The sequence below is a fragment of the Hyperolius riggenbachi genome, chromosome 4 (genome assembly GCF_040937935.1).
Source record: "Hyperolius riggenbachi isolate aHypRig1 chromosome 4, aHypRig1.pri, whole genome shotgun sequence".
NCBI lineage: Eukaryota > Metazoa > Chordata > Amphibia > Anura > Hyperoliidae > Hyperolius > Hyperolius riggenbachi.
In genome coordinates, this window is record NC_090649.1 from 151,296,131 (window position 1) to 151,308,408 (window position 12,278).

The following is a 12,278-nucleotide window of genomic DNA, read 5'->3' on the forward strand; positions in this document are numbered from 1 at the left end:
TATTATAAATGCAAAAGTTTGGATGTTTGTTACTCAATCACACAACAATGCCTGAAGGATTTAAATGATTCGATTTAAATGGTGCAGACATATCACATTACCTGGAATAAAATATAGGATAATTTTTATCCCCATAACCAAAAAGTAGGTGGAGACAAATACAAATTTCACTGGAAAAATGTAAACTGCAGCCAATTTTTACCATTTTATGGTAGGGTTATCAATCTTTGCACAGTTGATCACTGGGTGACTGGGATTAATATTCAGAAATGTGGGTGGAGCCTACAAAAGCCAATCAAAATTCTCCTAATGATTTTCAAGGGGAATATTCAATTGCTGCCATTCTTGCTCTGTTAATGGCACAAGTCTTAAACCTCAAACCTGGTACAGTTGATCATTGGGTATTGGGGTTCAAATTCAAAAAAGGGGTGGAGCCATAGCCAATCAGATTTGTTCTGTTTCAATGCAAATTATTGATGCCAAAGACCGCAAAGCTCACATACTAGGTCATTGAGTAACTGTGTGGTTGGGTTAGAAAAAGTGGTTAGAGCCAACACCAGCCAAATACATACCCGGGCAATGCCGGGCCATCAGCTAGTTATACATATGAACATACAGTATATGCCTTGCTTATGAACTCATGAAGTATCAGTCCAATTTAGTCGGTGTAATATACTCTAATGTGTTGCTGGGCATCCTGGTACCATGCATTTGTTTGCATGTATGCCATTGACCAAGGTGTTCTATCTGTGGTTGGGGATGTGCACAAACATAAGAACTGGTGTGAGCAGTCTATCATGTATCTCTTTATAACTGCCTATGTGTGCTTATGGGTGCTCATTTTTACCCTTCACAAAGCACTGTGCATGCTGAGAACAGTATATAAATCCTTTCCTGGATGCAGTGGGTGCTGCCTTATCAGTTCCTGGTCCAACGCTCTCTGCTGACACTGCTTCTGTTTGTCTCATCTGTTATCGAGCTTGACTTTACTGTTTCCTCTTCCCATTGCCAACATCCATTTGTTACTAACCAAGCCTGACTGGTGATTGCCCTACACGGTTTTGACTGTTTTCTAATAAAGCCCATTTATCTGTGCCTGTTCTCTAATTAATGCAGCATTTCTAATACTTAATTCTTTAAGCCCCCTTGAGGCCGCTCGTCCCTCGCAGTCTCCGCGGGTGACACCTGTCCTCCACAACTCAGCTCAAAAGCTTGGCCGAGTTGCGCTTCTCATCTCAGGTTCACTTTAAAGAGGAACTGTCGTAAAAATCTTACAATTTAAAACACATACAAATAAGAAGTACATTTCTCCCAGAGTAAAATGAACCATAAATTACTTCTCTCCTATGTTCGTCACTTACAATAAGAAGTAGAAATCTGTCATTACCGACAGATTTTGGACTAGCCCATCTTCTCATAGGGGGGTTCTCAGGGTTTTCTTTATTTTTAAAAGCACTTAGTGAATTGCAGTTGCTCCGTCCAACTGCCAAAATAGTGTGCAGCGAGCAGGGAGGCTGGCCAGCATCTTTGTGTAAATCTTTTTCAGGGAGTGGCTTTATAAAGAATAAAGGCCATGCTGAGAATCCCCTATGGAGAGATAGACTAGTCCAAAATCTGTCGGTAATGTCAGATTTCTACTACCTGCTGTAAGTGACAGCAACATAGGAGAGAAGAAATTCATGGCTTATTTTACTCTGGGAGAAATGTACATCTTATTTGTATGCGTTTTACATTTTAAGATTTTCGTGACAGTTCCTCTTCTCTTTAAGGTATCAGTATGCTCGCATTGGAAACATGCTTACTTACATTTGTTTACTTTGTCAGCTATTCACGCCATAAACTTGTTGACAGAAATAGCTAACCCTCAAATGTCCCCACCCCCACAGCCACATTTACTCCTCAACCATCTAATGCAGAAAGCTTTGGAGTAGAGACTTTCAAATGCAGGTAATGCCATTTTCAGAATTTGCAGAAAACGAGATGGCAGGCTCAATTATTACATTCTGCAGCTTTGTCTAGCAAGACTTATTGGGAATGTGCATAAGTTAAACAATGTTATTCATGGCGCTTTGAGTCCGCCAGGAGAAAAGCGCGATATAAATGTTCTGTGTTTGTTTGTTTGTTTATGTATGCAAAACACAGCAGAGGACTGCTGCTTTAAGAGCTGCAAATAGAAATGACACCCCCCCCCCCCCCCCCTCAAAAAAAAAAAAAAGTTCTTTTAAACCGCTATCACTCCACTTTCCTTTTAAAGGAAAATGGTCTCAGTAATGATGAATGTATCAAAAGTTCTATTGTAACACCCTCCCCCCCCCCAAAAAAAAAAATGTTTTCTCTTTCAGTCTACACCCGACTTGGAATGCTAAGCATTGTATTATACTTCTATTGTAATTATTATTATTATTGATTTATATATCATCATCATCTTCCATGGCATTGTGTTAGTAGTACTTTATTTTGCACAATCATGTGCGTGTGTCTGGCATAAGGTTGAAGTGGGCAACCCTTATATATGTCACCCCAAATGTCATTGTAATACTATCTGGGTACCCAACTAAATCTTTTGTATTTTGGACCTTAAATAATGCTGTTTTTAAAAAATGGAATCAAAGTTTAAAAATTTGCCAACCCCTTATTATCAAGAATCTCTATTTGAGATCTCATTCCACAGATTGTGCACCTAGTCCTAGGGTGTAAGGTGTATATACTGTATGGCCTCCGATGTTTATCATCATGCAAATGCCCTGTCATCAAATACCCTTACATAATGTCATTAAGTCTATTTTTAGAACAAAAATAGGATAAACAGCAATAAAATAAAACGTTTAATATAAATAGAACAGGTACTATTTATAGTGTGCAGAAGAATGTATACAATGAGCAATTTATTGATAAGAGTCACTAAATAATGTTGTTTATGAAGCCAATAGTGAGGTCTCCAAATCATGTTATCAACTCAGTCAAGGTCATGTCTCCTTAATAAGTCAGGAAAGCAATATAGAAGTCTTTGTCAAATATACTACAATCCCATAGTTCTCAGATATACACTGCACACTGACCAGTGCTATTTATAATTTTTATTGCAGCTTATCCTGTTTTTGTTCTAAAATTACATTGAATAATATAGTGTAAAGGGTATTTGAACCTAAGAGGATGTGTAGTCTCACTAGAGAGGTCAGACTTTCTCAGTGGCGTAGCTAAGGAGCTATGGGCCCCAGTGCAAGTTTTACCTTGAGCACCCCCCCCCCCCCCAGCACTCTAAACATAACTATTAATATGACGCACCAAAATCTGCCAAGAACAACCACAGTGTCAGTTTCAAGAAGGGTATTGGGAGCAGTTTGTTATGATGACCACTATTCAAAGCTTCTATAGCACCGGAACAATACAGAGCTAATACTGTGGTTGAGAAATGGGAGACAGATTTCCAGTTTTATGTTATGCCCAGTCATCAAATACCCTTTACATAATGTCATTAAGTTTATGCTTAGAACAAAAACAGGATAAACAGCAATAAAATAGAAGTGCTTTCTATAAATAGAACAGGTACTATTTATAGTGTGCAGAAGAATGTATACAATCAGCAATTTATTGATAAGAGTCACTAAATAATGTTGTCTTAAGAAGCCAATAGTGATGTCTCCAAATCATTTTATCTACTCAGCCAAGGTCAAGTCTGCTTAATAAGTCAAGCAAACAATATAGAATGTTGGTCAACTTTGGTCTATGTCAAATATACTACAATCCCATAGTTCTCAGATATATTCACATGAGCATAAATGCATAACACAAATTGTAGATCAAATAGTACATTCTAAAGTACAAACAAAATCCAGTGCTTGGACAGTTGACTTGTTTAATGCTAGGTTATTCAAACTTATCAGACAATAGCACTCTGCACCAGTATAGATCTAATAGCTAGAAGATGAGGGATATTGACATTCAGATCATAATGAAGACTATAGACTATAGTCTTCAAAGAGGTTTCACTAGTACAAATACAACATTTCAGGGACAGAGGCACAGAATCTGTGCTGCAAGTAAGATGCTGGCACAGCGGCCTTCAATTTAAACCTAGCATTAATCTTAATAAGACTATAGCCATACTCCTTTTCAAAGAGATTTAATTAGTACAATTACGTCATTTCGGGGACAAGAAGGACCCCTTTACCAAGGAGCACAAAGATTAAGCCATTGGGCCCAGCAACAAGCTCCAGTGCAGTGATGTGCTTCGTTTGGGGCTCTCAGCCTGAGCCAGTGGCTTATACTTTGTGTTTCTTGATAAAGGGGTCCTCTATGTTCCTAGAACTTTGGATTTGTACTAACAAAAGCTCTTTGAAAATGAGTATGGCTATAGTCTTATGAAGATTAATGCTGGGTTTAAATTGAAGGCCGCTGTGTCAGCATCTTAGTTGTAGCACAGATTTTCTTTGAATGGAATGCCAATGCACTGTGTGCTGAAAATGCATTCAGCAGTGCATTGAAAGCAGCAATAAATGTGTTGCAATTCACTGAATGGCACAACATCTGGGTGGCAACAGAGATGCTGATTAAGTGTCTTCAGTGTAAAGCTAGCCTAGCTTAGTTTCTTATTCTTTGTATTTGCTCTTCTGTTTAGAAAAGACAACTGAGAGTTTATTTAAGTTATCCTTGTGCTTCTCTGCCTGTGCAGTGCCAGCTCCATTCTTTACTTTGGATAGACTGCTAGTGACCTGTTTATAATAAATCAAAAAGCTTCATAAATCTATTAGGGCTCTTTTCTACTATGAAACAATCGCGTTTCAATTACCACTATACAATTGCAATTGACCTACTATACTTAGTATAGTAGAGCTCAATCGCATCCAAAACATGGCAGGATGACGACGATTGCACTTGGACCAAAATCGCAGCACAATCTGATTGCACTAGTAGAAACTGCTGCTGCCGTTTCCATTAGTTTAATGTACCTTGCGTTTTGCGATCCGTTAGCAATTGGAATCGAATCGCAAATTGCAGGTTAGTGGGAAAAGGCCCTTATCTGGGCTCTTGAATATCAGTATTGCACGAAGTCAGCAGCTTGCTTTCTCTCCTCTGTGGATTTACCTGATGGACAGATAATGATGTGTGACCATCTGACACACAAAGTAGAAAGAACAGGAAATTTGGTCTTGGCATAGATGATAAGTGGTTTGGTGATATCCTGACAACATCATATATCACTTCTTATTAATATCTTGTTTATTGCATGTATTCATTCTCCTGCACACTGACCAGTGCTATTTATAATTTTTATTTCAGCTTATCCGGTTTTCGTTCTAAAATTACAGCACTCTATACATAACTATTGATCTGGCACACCAAAACCTGCCAAGAACAACCGCAGTGCTGTAGGTTCAAGAAGAGGATGGGGAACAGTTTGTTAAAGATGACCACTATTCAAAGCTTCTATAGAAGTGATTATTTCAGCACTGGACCAATACAGAGCTAATACTGTGGTTGGGAGATGGGAGACAGATTTCCAGGTTTATGTTATGCTATTCAAGAGTTCCACTTCAAATCAGATGCCCTGAGGGAATTAGCAACAAGGTCTTTGGGGAAGGTATGGTATGGTATGGTATGGTGTTTGGACTGAGAGGAAATGGCTGGTGAGGGTCTCTTGACACAGATAAAACCATATCTGCCACAGATGTGTCTACACTAGACCAGGTAAACATTGGTATCTTGGTATCTGTATTTTGGTTTTAAGCACCCACAACAATGGGTGCACAATCTGTGGGGTGAGAGCTCAAATGGAGATTCTTGATACATGGCCTCAGATGTTCATCATCATGCAAATGCCCTGTCATCAAATACCCTTTACAAATAGAAGTGCTTTCTATAAATAGAACAGGTACTATTTATAGTGAGCAGAAGAATGTATACAATCAGCAATTTATTGATAAGAGTCACTAAGTAATGTTGTCTTATGAAGCCAATAGTGATGTCTCCAAATCATTTTATCAACTTAGTCAAGGTCATGTCTCCTTAATAAGCCAGGTAAGCAATATAGAATGCTTGGCAACTTTGGTCTTTGTCAAATATACTACAATCCCATAGTTCTGAGACATATTTACGCAGGCATAAATGCATAATACAGATTTATTTACTGTTGCTTAACATTTAGAGCAGAGAGGAAGTTCTGAGTTCAGGGCCGCTTTAACAATCTAGAACTTAATTGTCTCCTACTCAGAAATACAAATATCTATGGTAATATTTTGGTTCTTTGGACTGCTAAAATAAGAATGAGATGCAATCCAAAAAATAAGTAAATTAAATAAACTGATGCGGAAGAAATTGGGGAACAACCATATATCCTCGAATATACATCGGTCTCGTGTATAAATCGACTCAAATATTTGACACTCTTAAGCTGAAATTTATTGACTTAAGTATAATTCTACCCAGCAAGTTAATGGCTGCACTTGGGGACCAGGAAGAATTAACAGGAGGAGTTAATGACTGTCCTGCATACAGTACTGCAGCCATTAACCCCTCCTGTCCCTTAAAGGGAATGTCCAAGCAAAATAACAAAATGAGTTTCACTTACCTGGGGCTTCTACCAGCCCCATGCAGCCATCCTGTGCCCTCATTGTCACTCACTGCTGCTCCAGTCCCCCACAGGCAGCTTGCCGACCTCGGAGGTCGGCAGGACGCATTGCGTACATTTTTACGCATTCCCGCTAGTGCAGGAACATTAACGCATACATTTTTACGCGTTACTGGTTCAATGCGTAAAAATGTACGCATTGAACCAGTAACGCGTAAAAATGTATGTGTTGATGTTCCTGCACTAGCGGGAATGCGTAAAAATGTACGCAATGCGTCCCGCCGACCTCCGAGGTCGGCAAGCTGCCAGCGGGGGACTGGAGCAGCAGTGAGTGACTACGAGGGCACAGAATGGCTGCATGGGGCTGGTAGAAGCCCCAGGTAAGTGAAACTCATTTTTTTATTTTGCTTGAACCTTCCCTTTAAGTGCAGCCAATAATTCCTCCAAGCCCTTTAAGGGCACCTGAAGTGAGAGAGATATGGAGGCTGACTGTAACGATTGCGGTATTATTTCCGTGGTCAGCACAAAAGATGTGCGCTGACACTGTGGAAATCCTCCACAAGCGTGTAATTTAACAGAACCCAGCTATGGTGCTATGCACCTGTAGAGGGAAATTCCCACCGGCAGATGGAGCTGTGGAGTGCAGAGGAACACAGCCTCTGCCCTGCCACAGATGCCAGATGGGAATTGCATGAGTCGAAGCAATGCAGGGCAAGATAGCCCTTAAAGAGAGAGAGAACACAGAAACAGAATGTATGCGTATCCACCAATCTAGTCGTCACCCAGCGACGGAGAACACAGAACAGCGGAAACGAAGTGGGAACGCAATCGCAAGAGTGGTGATTGCCAATAGTGACACAAGACGGAATCAGACAGAGCACAAGTGTAGCAAGAAAGACATAGCAAATAACAATGATCAGAACGTCAAAGAAAATAACAAACGCTAGCTAAACGCGAACTCCGCACTCATTCGCAACAGCGATCGCGTTAAAGACACGATCACCGCGCATTAGGCACCCAGTGATAAGCGTGGCACCCTAACTAACCAATGTAACACAAACACGAAAATAGAGAACGCGAACGCTTGCTAAATGGTTACCACACCTAGCCTATAGCAAGCGTTCATACCAGACAAGACAGAGAGAAAGAGCAGCCAGCAGCAACCACAGCTCTGGCCTACACTCCCAGACAGAGTACAGAAGGAACCACTACCGCTAGGGAGAATGCGATCCAGACAGACAGACAGATGGGGCTACCAGTAGCAACCGCTGCTCTGGCTTGCACCCCTAAGGCAGAATACAGAAGGAACCACCGCCACTACCGCTAGGGCGAATGCAATCCAAACATACAGAACGATTTCCTGTCGACCGCCGCCGGTGACATCGCAACAGACAGACAGTAGAAGGCAAACAGATAATACAACCTGACTACGCTAGAAGGAATGCCTAGTGCACTCCCAAGGATTAGCAAAGGCTGAGACTCCAGGTAAGTCAGCAGGAACAAACCATCATGACCAGCGAGGAATTCTGGGAAGAAATGGTTTTTATACTGTAAGCCATTAGAGGAAGCAGCTAAGCAATTTGCATGACAAGTGGATGCAAATTCCTCCCCAGAACAGCAACTCTGCCGCTTGCAGAGGGGAGACAGGTCTCTTTTCCAGGGACCTGCCGCACTCAGATTTACAAAATGGTCAAACAGCTGTCTGCCTGTGCAGACAGCAGAGCCGATCATTCCACTGACATATGTATTTCCTTTTAAACAATACCAGTTGCCTGGAAGTCCTGCTGATCTATTTAGCTGCAATTGTTGTCTGATTAACACCAGAAACAAGCATGCAGGTAATCTTGTCAGATCTGACAATAATGTGAGAAACACCGGATCTACTGCATGGTTGTTCAGGGGCCATGGCTAAATGTATTAGAGGCAGAGGATCAGCAGGGCTGCCAGGCATCTAGTATTGCTTAAAAGGAAATAAATATGGCAGCCTCCATTTTCCTCTCTCTTCAGTTGCCCTTAAAGCGTAGCAATTATCCCCGCCCCCCCCCCCTTCCTGCAGCCCTGTATTTCCCCCCCTGCTACTTTCCTTGTTAATTGTTGTGGCCAGGGCTTTCTTGGCATTTCCCTTATCAAGAAAGTGTCACTCAGCACTGGGTAAATTGCTGCAAGTGGGAATGTCACTATTAGTGCACACATTACTCAGTGTGCTCAGTGTTGCCTGTGACTCGTGTATAAGTCGACCTTTATTTAGTGAGTCAGACCTAAATTACTAGACTTATAGTTGAGTATATACAGTACATTATACAGAACTCCACTAGCTTACAGACTACTATCAGTTGGAATAAGCGTCCCTAATATCTGGGGGGTGGGGGGTGTATCCATAAGACGTGCTGACTGCTGAGTTACAGCAATAATATGTGAACTATGTTATAAGTACAATGTGACAGGAATATTTGCACTGTCACTTTATACCTTGGCCATGAAGCCCGGTATCCTATGCAGCCCTACTCAGCACTCTTATCAAGTCACAAGAGCAGGCCTGAGCAGTTTATTGCTTACTGTGCAAGGAATTCATGGATGATAACTCACACACTGGTATACAATTTAGATGAATTTCTGCACAAAGACAAAGGAAAAAACAATTTCTTCAGAATGATGAGAGTGGAAGGCAGTAGTATTGGAACAGCACACAACTGAATGTTTAAAATGACTTTCGGTAGATATTCTGCATTGCAAGGCAGATGAAAATAAAGCAAACCTATGGTGGTAAGATCACCATATCATGGAACAGGCAGAAAGTCAAAGCAAAAAGATGATTTTTTTTGTGTTTTTGACTAAAATCTTTGTCTATAGAAGAACTGTTAGTATTTCCTGACACATTTGTTGCCCAAATATTGCAGACAATGATTCATCTGGACCACGAGTAGAGCTTTATTTAAACTTTCTGATCCCTGCTATGTCAGCTGTCCTGTGGCACCCACTTTCCATGTGTAGTCCCACTTCTATATGCAGCAGCTCCCACTCCCATGTGCAGCAGAGTTCCTCTTCACTCACTTTTCTGTAAGAAACTCCAATGTGTACCACTCCCATGTGAAGTAGGACCCCTATTCACAATGCAGCATTCTCTACATGTATAGCAGAGTCTCCCTCTTCCATGTACAGCACTCCCCTCCTCAATGTACAGAAGCACATCTCTTCTCTTCTATGAGCAGAGGGCCTCCTTTTCTGTTTATCTGTATGGTCCCTATGGTCAGTAAGCCTACTTCCACATGTAGCTTTCCTATCCTATCTTCAGCACCCTCTTCCATTTGCAGCCTCCCTTTCTATAATGTGCATGCTCTACCCTTTATGAACCCAATACCCCCCACCCGAGACAGCCTATGTGACTTTTACAAAAAACTGAGAAAAATGTAGTATCAGACTATGGATGCTAAAAGATATATAATATTACTGTGCACACACAGCAATATTACCTGTACTTAGGTGCAGAAGTACTCCGAGGTACACTAGTAGCGTGACTGCACGCATTATCGTAGTAGCGGTCGCACTATTGGAGTACCACAGGTCACGCTACTAGCATGTCTCACGGTACTTCTGCATGGTACTTTAAAAGGAAACAAATATGGACCCAACCATAACCTTCTCAGTTCAGTTGTACTTTAAAACTCAGACAAACTACAAATTCTAGACTTCTCAGATTAAAACTGCGAGTATAGGAACTTTATTGTGACGGATTTCACCTGTCAGAATCCTGGACGTATGAAGTAAAATTACTGTACATATTCACATCATGTTCTCTGAAAACTGTTAGGCCTTGTTCACGCTATACGCGCTGCCGTGTGCGTTTCGGCAGCGTATTTGGCATGCGATCAACAACAACATCAGGAGATGTTGAGCACTTCTGACGTTCAGACTATGCACCCTGCGCGGCAGTGCAATGCGCTATTGCACTGCTGCACGCATTTTTCCCAAAGCGCATCGCTGATCCCATTCACTGTAATGAATGGGATTGGCAGCGCAACATACAGCAACGCGGATGGCACGTGATCGGGTGCACTTGCATCCCCGAACCCACGCCATACGCGTTGCCTAATGGGAACGAAGCCTACGTCAATATCCCCAAAAATATAAGCTATTACTGTAATAGTAAAAAATGCTGCTTTTTTGGGGAAAAGTTTAGGCAGTCTACCCTTTTAACCTTCCAAGTCTCCCCATTGGAACTTTAAAGTGTGGCTTCTAGGAGTTCAGCCTACTTTACTTTTACTTTGGCTTCTACCGCCTGTATCTCTGGAACTCCCAACACAGTTGTAATTTTCCCTGCACTTGACCGCTGACAATGTGTAGCATTTGTTTGTTACAGCTTTGCTCCGAGGACTTGCTTCTGTAATCTAGCCTGTTTGAGACTTGTGTATGAACAATAGCTTTTAGTGTACCTGTGGCCAGGTGCATGGTTTCCAACCTACCAAACGGATCATTGTGTTAAATCCAACAGTATCTCATGCTACATCATTACTAGTATACAATATTCATAGTGTGCTTTCCAGTGGCAGGAAACAACTGGGAAGTATGAATTATATGGACACAATAAAAGATTCAAAGTAATCCTGAACAGAAAATAAACTGGCAAGATAAACAAAAGGTATCTATAGTCCTAATCTGACATGGACTTTACTGGAATCCTATTTTGTATTTGAAAGTTAAAATCAATGTTTAACCACTTCACCACTGAGGGGTTTTACCCCTTGAGCACCAGAGCAATTTTCACCTTTCAGCGCTCCTTCCATTCATTCGTCTATAACTTTATCATTACTTATCACAATGAAATGAACTATATCTTGTTTTTTTCCGCCACCAATTAGGCTTTCTTTAGGTGGGACATTATGCCAAGAATTATTTTATTGTAAATGTGTTTTAATGGGAAAATAGGAAAAATGTGGGAAAAAATGTATTATTTTTCAGTTTTCGGCCTTTATAGTTTTTAAATAATGCATGCTACTGTAATTAAAACTCATGAAGTTTATTTGCCCATTTGTCCCGGTTATAAAACCGTTTAAATTATGTCCCTATCACAATGTTTGGCGCCAATATTTTATTTGGAAATAAAGGTGCATTTTTTCAGTTTTGCGTCCATCCCTAATTACAGGCCTATAGTTTATAAAGTAACAGTGTTATACCCTCTTGACATAAATATTTAAAAAGTTCAGTCCCTAAGGTAACTATTTATGTATTTTTTTTAATTGTAATTTTTTTTAATTACAAAAAATAAATAAATTGGGGAGTGTGGGAGGTAATGAGTTAATTTTTATTGTATAACTAATGTAAATACATTATATGAAAAATGCTTTAGGGTGTAGTTTTACTATTTGGCCACAAGATGGCCACAGTAAGTTTTTGTTTATGCGACCTGCAAGCGTACAGGAAGTACGCTTGCAGGAAGTTCAGGGAGGCTGGGCAACTTTTTTTTTTCACACACAATAATCGCGCTGCTTCTCGTAGAAGCAGCTGATCATTGCGGGGGGCTTAGATCAACAAACGGGAAAAGTTTTTCCCGTTCGTTGATCTCCGGGCAAGTGGGCGGCGGCGTGCACGAGCGCGGGGGAGCGTGGACAAGCAAGCGGGAGCGCGCGGACGGGCGAGTGGAAGCGGCGTCAGGTACGGATTTTTCCTTCCCTTGGTGGTAACAGGGTGGAAAAAGGGACGGAGAAATCCGTAA

General features: G+C 41.0%; 1 protein-coding gene across 4 annotated transcripts in view; it reads right to left on the reverse strand.

Annotated features, from left to right (window-relative positions):
• PLS1 (plastin 1) overlaps window positions 1–12,278 on the reverse strand; it is a 165,105-nt gene that overhangs the window by 107,851 nt on the left and 44,976 nt on the right. The gene's annotated exons all lie outside the window — the stretch shown is intronic.